This window comes from Aquarana catesbeiana, linkage group LG04 (assembly GCF_042186555.1).
Source record: "Aquarana catesbeiana isolate 2022-GZ linkage group LG04, ASM4218655v1, whole genome shotgun sequence".
NCBI lineage: Eukaryota > Metazoa > Chordata > Amphibia > Anura > Ranidae > Aquarana > Aquarana catesbeiana.
In genome coordinates this window covers 15268321-15285713 of record NC_133327.1, presented here as the reverse complement: position 1 = coordinate 15285713, position 17393 = coordinate 15268321, and the positions used below count along the sequence as shown (strand labels likewise).

At 41.9% G+C, this 17393-nt stretch overlaps 1 protein-coding gene across 2 annotated transcripts in view; it reads left to right on the top strand.

The window, feature by feature from the left end:
• The window catches only part of FBXO16 (F-box protein 16), an 88399-nt gene extending 87748 nt beyond the window's left edge, over positions 1 to 651 (top strand). For both annotated transcript variants that reach the window (XM_073624863.1, XM_073624862.1), the window contains one exon: positions 1 to 651. This exon is cut by the window's left edge and continues 6530 nt beyond it. The gene's annotated coding sequence lies outside the window, so the exon portion shown is untranslated.
• Positions 652 to 17393: the final 16742 nt, after the last annotated feature.

The following is a 17393-nucleotide window of genomic DNA, read 5'->3' as shown; positions in this document are numbered from 1 at the left end:
TTGTGCAGGAGGAGGTGTTGAACCTGTTGATTGATGTCTTGGTTATTCATGCTGAATACCTTCTCTGTCCACAGTAAGAATAAATCTTGGTATGATCTGCATATTTCTATTTGGTACTATGTACAGAATGTGTGTATTGCTAATGCTATACCTGTGTGTGTATTATGTACAATATGTGACTCAACCATTAATGTGCCTCAATTTCCTATCAGTGTGCAACCACCAGATTCTCCCCTTGATCTTCATTCTGTCATTGCAAGTTAGATAACGGAAAGAAGAACGCCAAAATTGGCCACCCACAACACACACAGTTCTTCTTTCAGACACTTTGGTAAAGGAGGCCACATACTCTCTAGGAGACCTAGTTTTCTTGGGATGGCCGTTGAATCGGTGTACTCTTCATCACCACCAGACCCACCCAGAGGCTAATGTACAAAAGACTGAACACATAGGAGTGAAGTGAAGGTAAATCTGTTGCTCATCGCATCCAGTGATCATCATTGCTCCATTTTAAAGATAGATTCTGATTGGTCTGGCCACCCCACACTGTAAACTGTAAATGAGCCCGATTGGTGGATCACCGATGTTATGAATTTTCTTTCGTAGACGTTTCTTTCTAGCAGATTATGTTATTAAAGTCTTCAAACCATTGACCTACCTGTGAGGAGTCTTCATTTATGGGGTCGGAGTCCTTTACATATGACCTGTGAGGAACTGGAATAATAGTTCAGGATGGTATAGCTAGTAGGTGTTAAGCTGACCATAGATGGGTAGATGTCAGAAACCATGAAATCAGACCGAGACAGAAGTACAGTTAAATCAAACTTGTTTAATAATAAAAGTAAAAAGAACAAACATAGTCAAAACATAGCCAAAGTTCAGTAACCAGAACGGATAGTCAGCCAAGCCAGAAGTCAGGGATCAATGTAGTGGAACAACAAGCAGGATCTGGAGCCAGAAGGGATGTCAGCAAAGCAAGTCTTTTAAAAGGAATGTAGGAGATAGTCTCTGTGATGTTGACCAAGGCGAAAGCTGAGATCCACTGGGCTCAACGGCTTAAGTAGGCAGCTCTGACGAGCAGGATATCATCAACAGCTGAGTAACTGTGGAGAGAGAGAGATAGAAGCTGGCAATTAGCCGACAGCTGAGCGGCCAGCTCAGAGAAGGAAGGGCTGAGCCCAGCCCTTACAGTAGAATTTCGAAAGAAAATTCTTAAGATGGCAATACATGGATCAAAACTCGAATGGGGTAAGAAGGCACCGGCTGAATTTCGATCCATGTATGGGCAGGCTGGCTGTACAAAAGTTGATCTACTGATTGACTTCTGTACAACCATCCTGTTAGAAAATGTCCACAGGATCATTGCCGCAATCTATAGGCATCAGTGCTGATCAATGTATTGATTATGACTTCCCCGTCATCAGAATACAAAGTCTCAGCGGGGAGGAAGAAAAACAGCTCACCCAAATCCCCCATCCACACATTCGAGGTGGATGGGATAACTGAGTGAGTTTTTTCTAAAAAATCTTTCTAATGTTCTGAGAAGACTTTTCCATTCGAAATCCTATCCAACCATGGCCAGCGTTGGTCAACTTCAACAGGGCCTGTTCTGTAATACTGAAGACATTATCCAAGGGGCTTCTAATTAGAGTCAGGAGCATTTCCTAGGATTAGAATTGAGGATTCCCCAGAATTAGAACTGAGGATACTTGGATGAGGGGATAGAAAACATCTTCAACATTATTACTTTTATTATTATTATTATACAGGATTTATATCGCGCCAACAGTTTGTGCAGTGCTTTACAACATGATAATAATAATAATAATCATAACATAAAATATTTTAATCACATTTTCTCTCTGGGGACTACAGAACAAGTCTAATAATATTTCTTTAGCGCTTTTCTCCTTTTGGACCCACCATTACAGAAAATGTCTTTTATTAATACTATTATTATTAATAATAATCATTTTAATAATATTATTTCCATAGCACTTTTCTCTATGGCTATTCAACATTACAGAACAAGTATAACAATAATAATTAATAAAAATGTAAATAGTAATATAACTGTAGCACTTTTCTCTCTAGCTACTCAACATTACTGAACAAGAATAATAAATAATAATAATATTAATATTCCTATATAGTGTATTTCTCCCTGGGGACGCAAAGCACTGATAAAATTGGTTCTGGGATCCTTGAGGGGAAGGATTTGTTGCTATAAATCAAGGTGAATAAACGGGTTTTGAGTTTGTTTCTAAAAACTTTCAGAGTTCCATATTGTGGGTGCTGCATGACAGAATGCATGTTATCCAAAAGGTTTTAACCACATGAATACCAGCCTATACTACACCACGAATGGGGCACACTTCCTCCCACCAACACCAATGGTAGGGCACTATTCCTCCCACTGATGGGGCACCATTCCTCTCACTGACAACAATGATGGGGCACTATTCCTCCCACTGATAACAATGATGGGGCACTATTCCTCCCACTGATACCAATGATTGAGCATTATTAATTCCACTGGTACCAATGATGGGACACTATTTCTCCCACTGAAACCAATGATGGGGCACTATTCCTCCCACTGATACCAATGATTGAGCATTATTAATTCCACTGGTACCAATGATGGGACACTATTTCTCCCACTGAAACCAATGATGGGGCACTATTCCTCCCACTGATACCAATGATGGGGCACTATTCCTCCCACTGATACCAATGATAGGGCACTATTCCTCCCGATGATACCAATGATGGGGCACTATTCCTCCCACTGATACCAATGATGGGGCACTATTCCTCCCACTGATACCAATGATGGGGCAGTATTCCTCCCACTGACACCAATGATGGGACACTACTCCTCCCACTGATACCAATGATGGGGCACTATTCCTCCCACTGATAGCAGTGATGGGGCACTATTCATCCAGCTTTGCTCTCCCTCTACTGAGATACTGATGTTATATGCTGCTGCACCATTCTCCTTTGGCCAGCAGGGGGAAAGCTAAAGCCAAGCAATCTCATAGACTTCTATGCAGAGCGCTGAGAATCCTGTGGTAGTTTGAGATAGCGTCCCCCTTTTTAGTGGCTCCACCCACCCCCAGGGGTCTGGCATTATGGCGAATGTGCAGATAATATGCCAAAAGGCTGTGCCTGGCCTTTGGGATCTGTGGGACAGTAATCTGTGCATGTGCAGATTTCCTTTGCATGTGCAAAAACGACATCCATAACAGCCATCTTTGCACATGGACAGCATCTTCAGTACAGCCACCCTGTTGGGTTTTTTTTTTTTTTCGATCACTGCCAGCGGTGCCCGCAGTGATCATTGTATTCTGATGGCTGGGAAACCTCCAGCTATCAGAATATAATAGTGCAGCGGGAGGGATTCCTTCATCAATACTGACTGTGCTAATGGGGGAGCTTTAGTTTAAGGTGAAGGTCCACTTTAATTCTAAAAAGCCTTTTAAATCTTCCCCTATGGAAAAATGTGGGTACCGTCGTTTTGGCCATTTCACAGAAGCACACTATATTGAGGCTCAACATGTTTGCAATCTAAATGATTGATGCAACTCCAATCGTTTTGATTTGGTATTTACATATTTTCGTTTCGTTAAATGCATTTAATTTGTTTTCAGGATTTGTTTTGTTTATTCGAATTTGAATCGATTCAAATTTTCCTGAATTCGGCCGAATTTAACTAATTTTGACCGAATTCGGAAAATTTGAATCAATTAGAATTCCATTTGAATTCCATTCGAATCGAATTCCATTTGAAATCAAATTTAGTCTATTCCAACTTCGAATTTTGGAAGATGGTTATATTCTTTTTATTCCATTCCATTCTATTGTTTTTTTCTATTCTTTTATTTTCTGTTCTATTCTTTTCTTTTCTATCATATTCTATTCTTTTCTAATTCAAATTTATTTTATTCAAACTTCGAATTTTGGATAACAGTTATATTGTTATATTCTTTCTATTCTATTCTATTCTATTCTTTTCTATTTTATTCTATTCTATTCTTTTCTTTTCTATTCTTTTCAAACTCAAATTTATTCTATTCTTTTCTATTCTATTTAAATTCAAATTTATTCTACTCAAAATGTGAATTTCAGAAGATGGTTATGTTCTTTCTATTCTGTTCTTTTCTATTGTTTTTTTTTCTCTTCTACTATTTTCTGTTCTAGTCTATTCTTTTATTTTATTTTCTATTCTATTCTAATCAATTCTTACATAGTTACATAGTAGGTGAGGTTGAAAAAAGACAATAAAGATGATATTTTACGATACTAAAGCTATTTTACTAATTAACATTTAATAAAAATTCCTTTCAAATATTGAATACATTATGACAATATAACATATTTGTAATTTTCTTTAATATACTTTCATGACATATGTAAACAACTTTTTTGTACCAATGTTTTTACGCTCAATAAAAGTTTGTAAACAAAAAAGAAAAAAGACACAGGTCAATCAAGTCCAACCTATGTGTGTGATTATAAGTCAGTATTACATTGTATATCTCTGTATGTTGTGGTCGTTCAGGTGCTTATCTAATAGTTTTTTTAAATTATCGATGCCCCCCGCTGAGACCACCGCCTGTGGAAGGGAATTCCACATCCTTGCCGCTCTTACAGTAAAGAACCCTCTACGTAGTTTAAGGTTAAACCTCTTTTCTTCTAATTTTAATGAATGGCCGTGTGTCTTATTAAATTCCCTTACAAGAACATATTTGGGGGGGCACACCATACAATGCGTTTAAATTCAAGATGGTGCTGCTATAAGACCTACAAACAGTATAAAATATTTTACAGCGCACACATACAAGAATAACATTTCCTGCAAGGCTAGCTAAAAACTCCTGAACATATTCAAAAAATACGGGGGTTTGGTCACACTATATGGTCATATAGTGCTAAGCCCACTTACTGCGACAAAGTATCCCGAATTAGTGGGTCCTACACTAGTAATAGAATGGAAGATCCTTTGTCTCAACCATGGGAGCTGAACTCCTCTATGTGGGAGAACTGAAGGGGATACATCCTATGCACTGGTGGCCACTAAATAAGAGGTAATGAGGAGGGGGAGGGGTGCTCCAGCCCAAAAAACCTGGTCAGGGCCTATTACAACATACAAGAACATATTTGGGGGGCGCACCATACAATGCGTTTAAATTCAAGATGGTGCTGCTATAAGACCTACAAACGGTAAAAAATATTTTACAGCGCACACATACAAGAATGACATTTCCTGCAGGGCTAGCTAAAAACACCTGAACATATTCAAAAAATACGGGGGTATTAGCACTATATGACCATATAGTGTGACAAAAGTGTGACATATAGTATTGTATACGATATGTATTTCTGAATAACGAAAAAATGTGTCTGAATTTCATTTCGGAATAAAACAAACCGCACATGTCTATTAGATATGATGTTTGTGTGTAAATTGAGTGTATTTATTACTGAAAATATGGACTTTATAAACAGTTGTGCTAATATCGTGTGACAAAAAAAAAAAAAACTCATCCTAAGGCCTAAAATGTACATTTTAACAAGTGTGCAAAAAAAAAAGAAAAAAGAAAAGAAAAAAGACAGGTCCACTTTAAAGCCAAATTCACACTTCCACATCACGTCGATACATGTTTGCTGTTAATTTTGATTTTTTTCATGACGTCATAACACACTAAGCCAATGCACTCGCACTTATGTTCCCCAAAAAAAAAAAAAAAAAAAAAGGGGGGGGGGGGCATGTGCAATGTTAAGCATATTTGGGTGTGTTAAGGTAAGACATAATGCGTGATAACGTACCACAAAACAAGTAAATGGAAAAAAACTGTCTATATGATTTAGAGGCCTGTATTTTGGCTTTGTTAAGCAGGTTAAAGGTGTCAATTCATTATATCTAATGAAGACCTCACACCCCCAGGCACAGGCTTGTTATGTTGGTTTCATGGTGACAGGACGGTAATTACAGAGACAGATTGGTAGTTGGCGATATGGAGTCATCTTGTTACATTGTATCCCTCCCTCGCAGTTTCCGGTTACTCGTCTTATACTGATGTGATATTCTGAGGATGTGGCATGACAATGGATGTGACCTCAGACCACAGGAAGAAAAGTTCAAAAAGAAAGTATTATTTTACTGAAAGAGTAGTTGATGCTTGGAATATAGGAAGGGACTCTATGAGGCCTTGAAGCGTCAACCAGCACTTTATTAGGAATCCAATAAAGGTGATTAACCACTTGGCACTTTCACCCCCTTCCTGCCCAGGCCAATTTTCAGTGCTGTCGCACTTTGAATGACAATTACGCAGTCATGGAACACTGTACACAAATTACATTTTTATCATTTTTTGGAGACCAATAGAGCTTTCTTTTGGTGGTATTTAATCACCACTTGGCTTTTTTATTTTTTGCTAAACAAATTAAAAATGACCGAAAATTTTTTAGGCCCCGTACACACAGTCGGATTTTCTGACGGAAAATGTTCGATGGGAGCTCGTTGTCGGAAATTCCGACCGTGTGTAGGCTCTATCGGACATTTTCCATCGGGATTTCCGTCACACAAAATTTGAGATCTGGATCTCAAATTTTCCGACAACGGATTTTGTTGTCGGAAAATTTGAGATCCAGATCTCAAATTTTGTGTAACGGAAATTCCGATGGAAAATGTGTGATAGAGCCTACACACGGTCGGAATTTCTGACAACGAGCTCCCATCGAACATTTTCCGTCGGAAATTCCGATCGTGTGTACACAATTCCGACGCACAAAGTTCCACGCATGCTCGGAATCAAGCAGAAGAGCCGCACTGGCTATTGAACATTTTTCTCGGCTCGTCGTACGTGTTGTACGTCACCGCGTTCTTGACGTTCGCAATTTCCGACAACATTTGTGTGACCGTGTGTATGCAAGACAAGTTTGAGCCAACATCCGTCAGAAAAAAAATCATGTGCACGGGGCATTCGTTTCTCTTATAACATTTTGTAAAAAATAAATTTTTCTCCTTTACTGATGGGCACTGATGAGGTTGCACTGATGGGCACTGATGAGGCGGCGCTGATGGGCACTGATAGGTAGCACTTATGGACACTGATCGGCAGCACGGATAGGATTGCAATGATAGGCACTGATAGGCAGCACTTATGGACACTGATAAGCGGCACGGATCGGTGGCAGTGATAGGCACTGATAGGCAGGACTGATAGGCACTGATGAGGAGGCACTAATGGGCACTGAAAGGCAGTGGCAGCTGATGGGTTCTTCTTTTGGGGGAGCGGCAAACAAACAACACCCCCCCCCGGTGACATGGCAATGAAACAGAACATATATACGGTATATAGAAGATACAATTTCCTCCATACAACACTGTGATTTGCTGATGGTGAGCCCTGTCGATGGATCTGATGTGTATATTTTAATGACAGGCCCCCCCGCGGGCGGTCTGGCACTTACCCATTCATGTGTGTCCTCTCCTGGAGCGCGGGCAGCGGCCGCGGTGACTCCGGTGTCCGCTCCTCCAGCTTCCTCCGCCGCGTGTCCCTTCTTCAGCCACAGCGCTAGGCATCCATTAAGATCACCTGACGCTTTGGCCAATCTGGAAACAGGTCTCACAGACCTGCCTTCTGATTGACAGGGAGGAACTTTAATGGGATAATAGCGAAAATTATTTTGCTTATCGTCACACAACTGGGTGGGCTCAGAGCGCAATGCTCTGTGCTCCGAGCCGACCCTTTTTTGAAGCCATTTAGAGCCTCTGGCTCTAATCAGGTGCTTCAAAAAAAAACACTCCGCCGCATTGAAATCCATGGTCCAGTGCCACTGATATGTAGATTAGGAGGCCGGACGCATGGACAGGGGAGGAGGCGCCCGTGCGCCCTCTCTGGGCAGGCCGCCACTGCTGACAGGCATCACTGATGGTCCCCTGTAAGGACTTCCTCAGGGTGTGATTTTATTTGCATCCCGTCACATCGGTCAGATACAGCCAATGATTCAGAGCCTCGTACAGTAGATAGACATGTGCAGAACGAAAAAATGTGTTTAGTTTTGAATCGTTAATGAACTAATTTCATTTAGTTAAATTTTGTTTTTAAAAAATTCTTTTTGTTTATTCATTTTTTTTAATTCTCCGAAATTGACCGAATTTAATTTAATTCAACCGAATTTGGAAAATTTGAATTGGCAATCAAATTAGAATTTTTTTCGGTTTGAATGCGGTTGCCGAGTTTTTCACATCAAATCTAATTTGAATCCGAAATTTTGTTTCGTTTTAGTTCATTTGGAGGATTCGTTTACATTTATTACTGTTGTGATTCGGAATTCGTATATATCCGAATTTCTAAATGTAATATTTGTCCGAGTTTCATTTCGGAACAAAACGAATCACACATGTCTACTCCTGAGGGCCCATGGTGTTACCCTCAGGAAGGGACCCTGCAGGGACTTCCTCAGGGTAGATTTTATTTAAATCGCGTCACATCAGTCAAAAGCAGCTAACGTTTCGGTACCTTGAAGGGTCTTATCCTTAGAGCTCACGGTATCACCCAGTGGAAGGGTCCTTCCTCAGAGCATGGTTTTAGATCACATCAGTCAGATTCGAATCCAGCTGTTGAATTTTTCACATCTAAAAATTGCAATATGTTTACATTTCATATTCGTTTCCAAATTCGACTCCTAATTTCATTATTTCGGAGGATTCGCTTACATTCCTTACTGTAATGATTCGGAATTTAGATACATCGAATAACTAAAAATTTGCATACATCGAATAGTGAAAAATTTCTCAGAATCAAATTGCATGTCTACTTGTAGAGTCTCTTCCTGAGGGCTCACAGTGTCACCCATGTGGAAGGACTTTGTAGAACCTCCTTTCACTGCAATTACAGCTGCAAGTCTTTTTGGGGATGTCTCTACCAGCTTTACACATCTAGAGAGTGACATTTTTGCCCATTCTTCTTTGCAAAATAGCTCAAGATCTGTCAGATTGGTTGGAGAGTGTCTGTGAACAGCAAGTCTTGCCACAGATTACCAATAGGATTTAGGTCTGGCCTTTAACTGGGCCATTCTAACACATGAATATGCTTTGATCTAAACCATTCCATTGTAGCTCTGGCTGTATGTTTAGGGTCGTTGTCCTGCTGGAAGGTGAACCTCAACTTAAGGCATTTGCAGACGCTAACAGGTTTTCTTCTAAGATTGCCCTGTATTTGGCTCCATCCATCGTCTCATCAACTCTGACCAGCTTCCTTGTCCCTGCTGAAGAAAAGCATCCCCACAACATGATGCTTCCACCACCATGTCTCACGGTGGGGATGGTGTGTTCAGGGTGATGTGCAGTGTTAGTTTTCCACCACACATAGCCTTTTTCTTTTAGGCCAAAAAGTTCAGTTTTGGTCTCATCTGACCAGAGCACCTTCTTCCACATGTTTGCTGTGTCCCCCACATGGCTTCTCGCAAACTGCAAACAGGACTTCTTATGGCTTTATTTCAACAATGTCTTTCTTCTTGCCACTCTTCCATAAAGCCCAGATTTGTGGAGAGCACGACTAATAGTTGTCCTGTGGACAGATTCTCCCACCTGAGCTGTGGATCTCTGCAGCTCCTCCAGAGTTACCATGGGCCTCTTGGCTGCTTCTCTGATTAATGTTCTCCTTACCCAGCCTGTCAGTTTAGGTGGAAGGCCATGTCTTGGTAGGTTTACAGTTATGTCATACTCTCTCCATTTTCGGATGGTGGCTTGAACAGTGCCCAGTGGGATGTTCAAAGCTTGGGATATTTTTTTTTATAACCTAACCCTGCTTTAAACACTTCTCCACAACTTTATCCCTGACCTGTCTGGTGTGTTCCTTGGCCTTCATGACGCTGTTTGTTCACTAAGGTTCTCTAACAAACCTCTGAGGTCTTCACAGAACAGCTGTATTTATACTGAGATTAAATTACACACAGGTGGACTCTATTTACTAATTAGGTGACTTCTGAAGGTAATTGGTTCCACTAGATTTTAGTTAGGGGTATCAGAGTAAGGGGGGCTAAATACACGCCACACTTTTCAGATATTTATTAGTAAAAAAAAATTGAAAACCATTTATCATTTTCCTTCCACTTCACAATTGTGTACCACTTTGTGTTGGTCTATAACATAAAATCCCAATAAAATTCATTTACGTTTTTGGTTTTAACATGACAAAATGTCGAAAAATTCAAGGGGTGTGAATACTTTTTCAAGGCACTGTATAACCAAAAATTTGGGCACCCTGCAGGGTCTCTGCCTTAAGCCTCATGTGGTCACCCAGAGCAAGGGATGCTGGGAGGACTACCTGAGGATATGTTTTTATTGGTATTGCATCACGTTGGTCAGATACAGCCAATGTTTTGACACCTCAAACCCCTTCTCAGGCTGACACAATAATTCCTGAGGAAAGGACTCTACGAGGCCCCCCAAGTATCGACCACAAGCACTTCTACAGAAATCCAGTATGATGTTATTCGTATTGTGTCACATAAGTCAGGTATAGCCAACATTTCATAACCTCGCAGGGTCCCTTCTTCAGGGCTCACAGTGTCACCCTGAGGAAGGAACCCTGCGAGGGCTTCCTCAGGGCCTGATGTTATTTGTATAACGTCACCTTGGTCAGAGAGAGCCAATAGATTGGTGCCTATCAGGGTCCCTTCCTCAGAATGACACTGTGTGCCCCTTCTTTAGAGCGTGATTAATCTTATTCATATTGTGTCCCATCTGTCAGATACAGCCAACGTTTTTGGTACATCATAGGGTCCCTTTCACAGGGCTTACGGTGTCAATCTAAGGAAGGAACCCTCCGAGGCCCTTCCTCAGGGCATGATTTTTTTCATATTGCAGGGTTCCTTCTGGAGACTGAGAGTGACACAATGAGCTCTAAGGAAGGGACCCTGTGAGAACCTTAAACATTGGCTGTATCTGACCGATGCAACACTATACAAAGAAAACCACACGTATCCTGGGTTTCTAATGGAGTTACTGTAACTCTTCTTTTTCCTTCTTTCAACGCACCCCAACCACCTTAGGTGTGAGCGAGAGCTAATTGAATTTAAACATGCATGGGACAAACATAAATTTTTTTTTTTTTTTAAAGAAAATTAACAAAGGGTCAGAGCTGTCGGGCCATTGTACTTCTGCTGCTGTCACCTTTCTAGGTTTGTGATGGATGTCTTGTTAACATACATGGGTAAATGTCCTCTTTGTGAAGCCTGAGGGATAACTAGATGTCACCTGGAGTTCTAGAGGGCTCATATCATTTTATCTGATGACCAATTTCCCTGCAGATAACCTGATGTGACATCCTTAGGTGACACAACAGGTCTCCATGGTGTCACACACTGCGCCGGTCCTATTTCACCTTATCTGGACTTTGAGTGATGTGAGGAAAGAATTCCCCCAGCACTTCCTGAGATGTCATATGGAAATTGATTAGGGTTTATATAAGGAGACTTTAAAGAGAACCTGTCATTGGAGGTAAAAGGACAGGTTCTCTTGGAAGCCAGCATGCACCCATTGATAATCAATTTTTTACTGCACTATTCCTCCACTCCATTCTTGGAAATACCTAGAGCTTCCAAGACGGTAACTCTTCTTCTTCCTTCTTCCAACACACCCCAACCACCTTTAGTGTTAGCGAGAGCTAATTGAATTTAAACACGCATGGGACAAACATAGATCTTTTTTTTTAAAGAAAATTAACAAAGGGTCAGAGCTGATGGGTCATTGAACTTCTTCTGTGTCTGTCACCTTTATAGGTTTGTGATGGATGTCTTGTTAACATACATACACGAGTAAATGTCCACTTTGTGACGCCTGAGGGATAACTAGTTGCCACCTGGAGTTCTAGAGGACTCACATCATTTTATCTGATGTCCAATTTCCCTGCAGGTAACCTGATGTGACATCCATAGGTGACACAACAGGTCTCTATGGTGTCACACGCTGCGCCCGTCCTATTTCACCTTATCTGGACTATGAGTGATGTGAGGAAAGAATTCCCCCACCACTTCCTGATATGTCATATGGGAATTGATTAGGGTTATATAAGGAGACTTTAAAGAGAACCTGTCACTGGAGGTAAAAGGACAGGTTCTCTTGGAAGCCAGCCCATGCACCCATTGATAATCAATTTTTACAGCACTATTCCGCCACTCCATTCTTTGTCATACCTAGAGCTTCCAAGGCCTTCTCCCCTTCATCTCAGGACACATGCTTGGGTCTAAGTGGTCCGGACATGGTGATGTGAAGAAGGGGAGATGTCCAAAACCCTGTGCCGGTCCGTCATGGAGCTTACACAGGACTCACTGCTCCAAAAGAGGAAGGGAATGGTGGATAAGCACAGCAAAGGTATATTATAGTAGGGGTGAAGGGCTTTAAAGAGAACCTGTCGCCTTGCTCTTAATTCACAACAGATTTATGGCATTTCCTTAAAATCAGGGACATTTTAGGGAATGTGCTTTCAAAACTGAGACTGCCCTACAAAATCAGTGGCTTATTATTATGGAAATAATGATATAACTAGGTAATGCATAGACTTTTCAATGTCTTCGGATATATAGTACTTCTAAAAGAGATCACTGCTTTATGATCATGGTGTATTAGGCTGGGAGAGAGTGGTAAAAATAGGCAGTTGAGCCCCCCCCCCCGGTTGCTCATCTAAAGCTACATTGGTGGCCAGACTTGGAGGTTTCACATGCTGCTGCAAAAGTTACACCCCATGTCACTTTTGGCAGTGCCGCCACCAAATGTAACGCATCCAAGTAAATGGGGCAACTGCCCTGAACTATGGCGCAGTAATGCAGGTTTTTCAGGGTTAAAAAAGGTGGAGAGCAGGCATAATGCTTCCCAGCCGACTGTAACCCCCCCCCCTCTGACAAATGTTCCAGCACAGATTACTTTTCGGGGGGGGGGGGCAGGGGTGCAGCAAGGACTGCCGCAAGCAGAATAAGCTCTTAGTATCTAGAACACCATTTTCCTTTGTATACTTTATAATTGTACATATAAAGTATATGAGGGCAGCCATATTTCACCATTTGGGCTTTAGATACTCTTTAAATGGTACATTTGTTTAATTAAAGTGTTTACAATAGGCCACAGTGATGGGGCATCTGAAGAGGTAAGAGTCCCATCAAATGCGGGACAGTTGGGACTTGGGAGCTATGGAAAGATGGGAGTGGTAAATCTGCAACTAAGAAGATATAGAAAAATGGGCATGTGAAATCTAATAAAGAATAGTACTAATAACTGAAGAAAAAAAAACGATGCTATTAAATGCCAAAACATTGGCTGTATCTGACAGGTGTGACACAATATCAAAAACATTAATCCTGCTCTGAAGAAGGGTCTCATAGGGTTCCTTCCCCAGGGCTCAATGTTTCATTCTGAGGAAGGGATCCTGCTAGGCACCAAACCATTGGCTTTATCTGACCAATGTGATGTGATACATATAACATCAGCCTGTGAGGAAGACTTTGCAGAGTTCCTCCTCAGGGTGATACTGTGAGCCCAAATGAAGGCACCTTGGGAGGTGATGAAATGTTGGCTAAACCTGACTTATGTGACACAATATGAATAACATCATACTTATATTGGATTTCTGTAGAACTGCTTGTGGTCAACACTTTGGGGCCTAGAAAAGTCCCCTCCTCAGGGATCACTGTGTCAGCCTGAGGAAGGAACCTTTTGAGGTGCCAAAACCTTGGCTCTACCAGACCAACATTATGCAATACCAATAAAATCACATCCTCAGGTAGTCCTCACAGGGTCCCTTGCTCTGGGTGACCACGTGAGGCTTAAAGAAGAGACCCTACAGGGCTCCTAAATGTTGGCTCTATCTGACCGATGTAACACAATACAAAAAAAAACCCTCTTTTGATGGATTTCTATTGAAGTCAAATGCTTTGGGGTCTCGTAGAGACCATTCCTCAGGGCTCACTGTGACACCCTGAAAAAGGGTCCCTTCCTGAAGATGACACCATGAGCTCTGAGGAAAGGACTCTAGAAGGCGCTGAAAGATTGCTATATCTGACCGATGTGATATGAATGAGAGGACTCCCTGAGGAAGAACTTTGCAGGGTCCCTTCCTCAGGGTGACATAGTGAGCCCTGAGGAGGGGACTCTACAAGGCCCCAAAGCGTTGTTGACTAGAAATCCAGTAAAAGCATAATGTTATTTCATAATGTTATTTGTATAGCGTCACATCAGTCAGATATAGCCAACGTTTCAGAGCCTCGCAGGGTCCCTTCTTCAGGGTACCACAGTGGAAGGAACTATATGAAGCTCTGAAGCATTAACCAGCACTTGAATAGAAGTCCAGCATGAGGGTTATGATGTTCATATTGCATTACATTGGTCAAATATAGCCAACATTTTGGAACCTCACAGAATGACACAGTGTGGCCTGAGGAAGGGACCCTGCAAGGCCCTTCCCTTGGGCATGATTTTTTTCCTATCTCGTCACATTGGTGACCAACATTTTGGCACCTCACTGGGTCCTGTCCTCATATTGCGTCACTTTGGTCAGATATAGCCAATGTTTCAGCATTTCATAAGGTCCCTTCCTCAGGGCCCACAGTGTCACCCTGAGGAGGGGACCCTGCAAAGGCTTTTTATCAGGGCTTTATTTTATTTGTAATGAGTCACATCGGTCAGATATAGCTAACATTTTGGGGCCTCGTTGGGTCCCTTTTGCAGGGCCCACTGTGTCACCCTGAGGAAGGCACTCTGTGAGGACTTCATCAGGGTGTGAGTTTATTCATATTGTATCAGACAGAGCCAATAGTTTGGTGACTAACAGGGTCCCTTTCTCTGAGTGTCACAGTGAGCCTGAGGAAGGGATCCTCAAGATCCTGAAAAGTTGGCTGTATCTAACTGATGCAATACAAATAAAACCATGTTTATGCTGGACTTCTTGCTGGTGATTCTTCTGTGAGGACTTCCTTAGGATATGATTTGATTCGTATCACATTACATTGGTCAGATATAGCCAAAGATATAGTGCCTCACAGGGTCCCTTGTTCAGGGTGACACAGTGAGCCCTGAGAAAGGGACTCTATGAGGCCACCGCAGTGTTGACCAGGGCTTTAATAGAAATCCTGCTTTAGAGGAATGTTATTCATATTGTGTCACATCGGTCAGAGAAGGCCAACATTTTGGGGCCTTGTTAGGTCTCTTCTTTAGGGCCTACTGTGTCACCCTGAGGAAGGGACCCTGTGAGGACTTCATCAGGGCGTAATTTTATCCATATTGCGTCAGACAGAGCCAATAGTTTGGTGCCTAGCAGGGTCCCTTCCTCTGAGGGACAAAGTAAATGGCTGGGCTCAGCCCTTCCTTCTCTGAGCTGGCCGCTCAGCTGTCGGCTAATTGCCAGCTCCTATCTCTCCACAGTTACTCAGCTGTTGATGATATCCTGCTCATCAGTCCTGCTTACTTAAGCCGTCCAGCCCAGATGATCTCTGCCTTCGCCTTGCTCAACATCACAGAGTCAATATCAACATCACTGTGTTCCTGTTAAAGATAGGCTTGGCTGACAGACAACTCCAGATCCTGCTTGCTACTCTACTACGCTGATCTCTGGCTTCCTGACTTTCTGGCTTGTCTGACTATCCATTCCGGTTACCGAACTCTGGCTATGTTTTGACTACATTTGTTCTATTTACTTTTATTATTAAACAACTGTGATTTAACTGTACTTCTGTCTCGGTCTCATTCATGGTTTCTGACAGCCCTGAGGAAGGGATCCTCAAGACCCTGAAACGGTTGCATCTAACTGGTATGTTAAAAATAAAACCACATTTAGGCTGGATTTCTTCTTGCTGGTGACTCTTCTGTGAAGACTTCCTTAGGATATCATTTCATTCATATTGCATTACATCGGTCAGATATAGCCAATATTTCAGCATCTTGCAAGGTAACCTCCTTAGGGTGACACAGTGAGCACGAAAGAAGGGCCCCTGCAAGACATTACCTCACAGCATGATTTTATTTGTCTTGTGTCAAATCAGTCAGATGGAGCAAATGTTTCAGCTCCTCACAGTTTCCCTTCCTCAGGGCTCACGGTGTCACCCTTAGGACATTGCAGGGTCCCTTCTTTTGGGTGACACAGTGAGCTCTGAAGAAGGGACCTTATGCGACCCTGAAATGTTGGCCTTCCTCAGGGTATCATTTTTTCGTATCTCATGTCAGATATAGCCAACAGTTTAGCACCTCACAGGGTCCTATTTGCATAGCACACTATGTTACCCTGAGGAAGGAAAGCTGCAAGGACTTCCTCAGGGTGTCATTTTTATTTTTTTTGTGTCACATCCACCAGATATAGCCAATGTTTTGGAGCTTCACAGGACAGGGTCCCTTCATCAGGGCTCATAGTGTCATACTGAGAAAAGGATCCTGTGAGGACTTCGTTAGGGTGTGATTTTATTTGTATAGCGTTGGATAGAGCCAATGTTTTGGCACCTAGCAGGGTCCCTACCTCAAAGTGACACCGTGAGCCCTGAGGAAGGGACCCTGTGAGACACTTCCTCAGAATGTGATTTTATTTGTCTTGTGTCACATCAGTCAGATACAGCCAACATTTCTGTCTCCTCACAGGTCCCCTTCCTCAGGGCTCACTGTGTTACCTTAAGGACATTGCAGGGTCCCTTCTTGATGGTGACAGAGTGAGCCCTGAGGAAGGAAGCCTACGAGATCCTGAAATGTTGAGTTTATCTGACCCATGTTACACCATACAAATAAAACCACATTCATGCTAGACTTCTATTGGAGTGTTGGTGACATTTCTTCTTCCTTTGGGGCTACACTGTCCAATGCAGTCCAACGGGGTGTGTGATTAATGAGCCCTGAGTGAATTTTAACATGCTTGGAACAAAGTTAGATTTCTAAAAAAACAAAAAAACAAGAAAAATTGGACTTCATGTGCTGCTGTCACCTTTCTAGGTTTGTGATGGATGTTTTGTTAACAAACAGCAGGCGAATGTCCTCCTTTTGACGCCTGAGGGATAACTGCAGTGCCTTGAAAAGGTATTCATACTCCTTGAAATTTTCCACATTTCGTCATGTTACAACCAAAAACGTAAATGTATTTTATTGGGGTTTTAGGTGGTAGACCAACACAAAGTGGCACATAATTGTGAAGTGGAAGGAAAATGATAAATGGTTTTTTAAAGTTTTTACAGATAAATATGTGACAAGTGTGGTGTGCATATGTATTCAGCCCCCCCCCCGAGTCAATACTTTGTAGAACCACCTTTCCCTGCAATTACAGCTGTGAGTCTTTTTCGGTATGTCTTTACAAGCTTTGCACATCTAGAGAGTGACATTTTTGCCCATTCTTCCTTGAAAAATAGCTCAA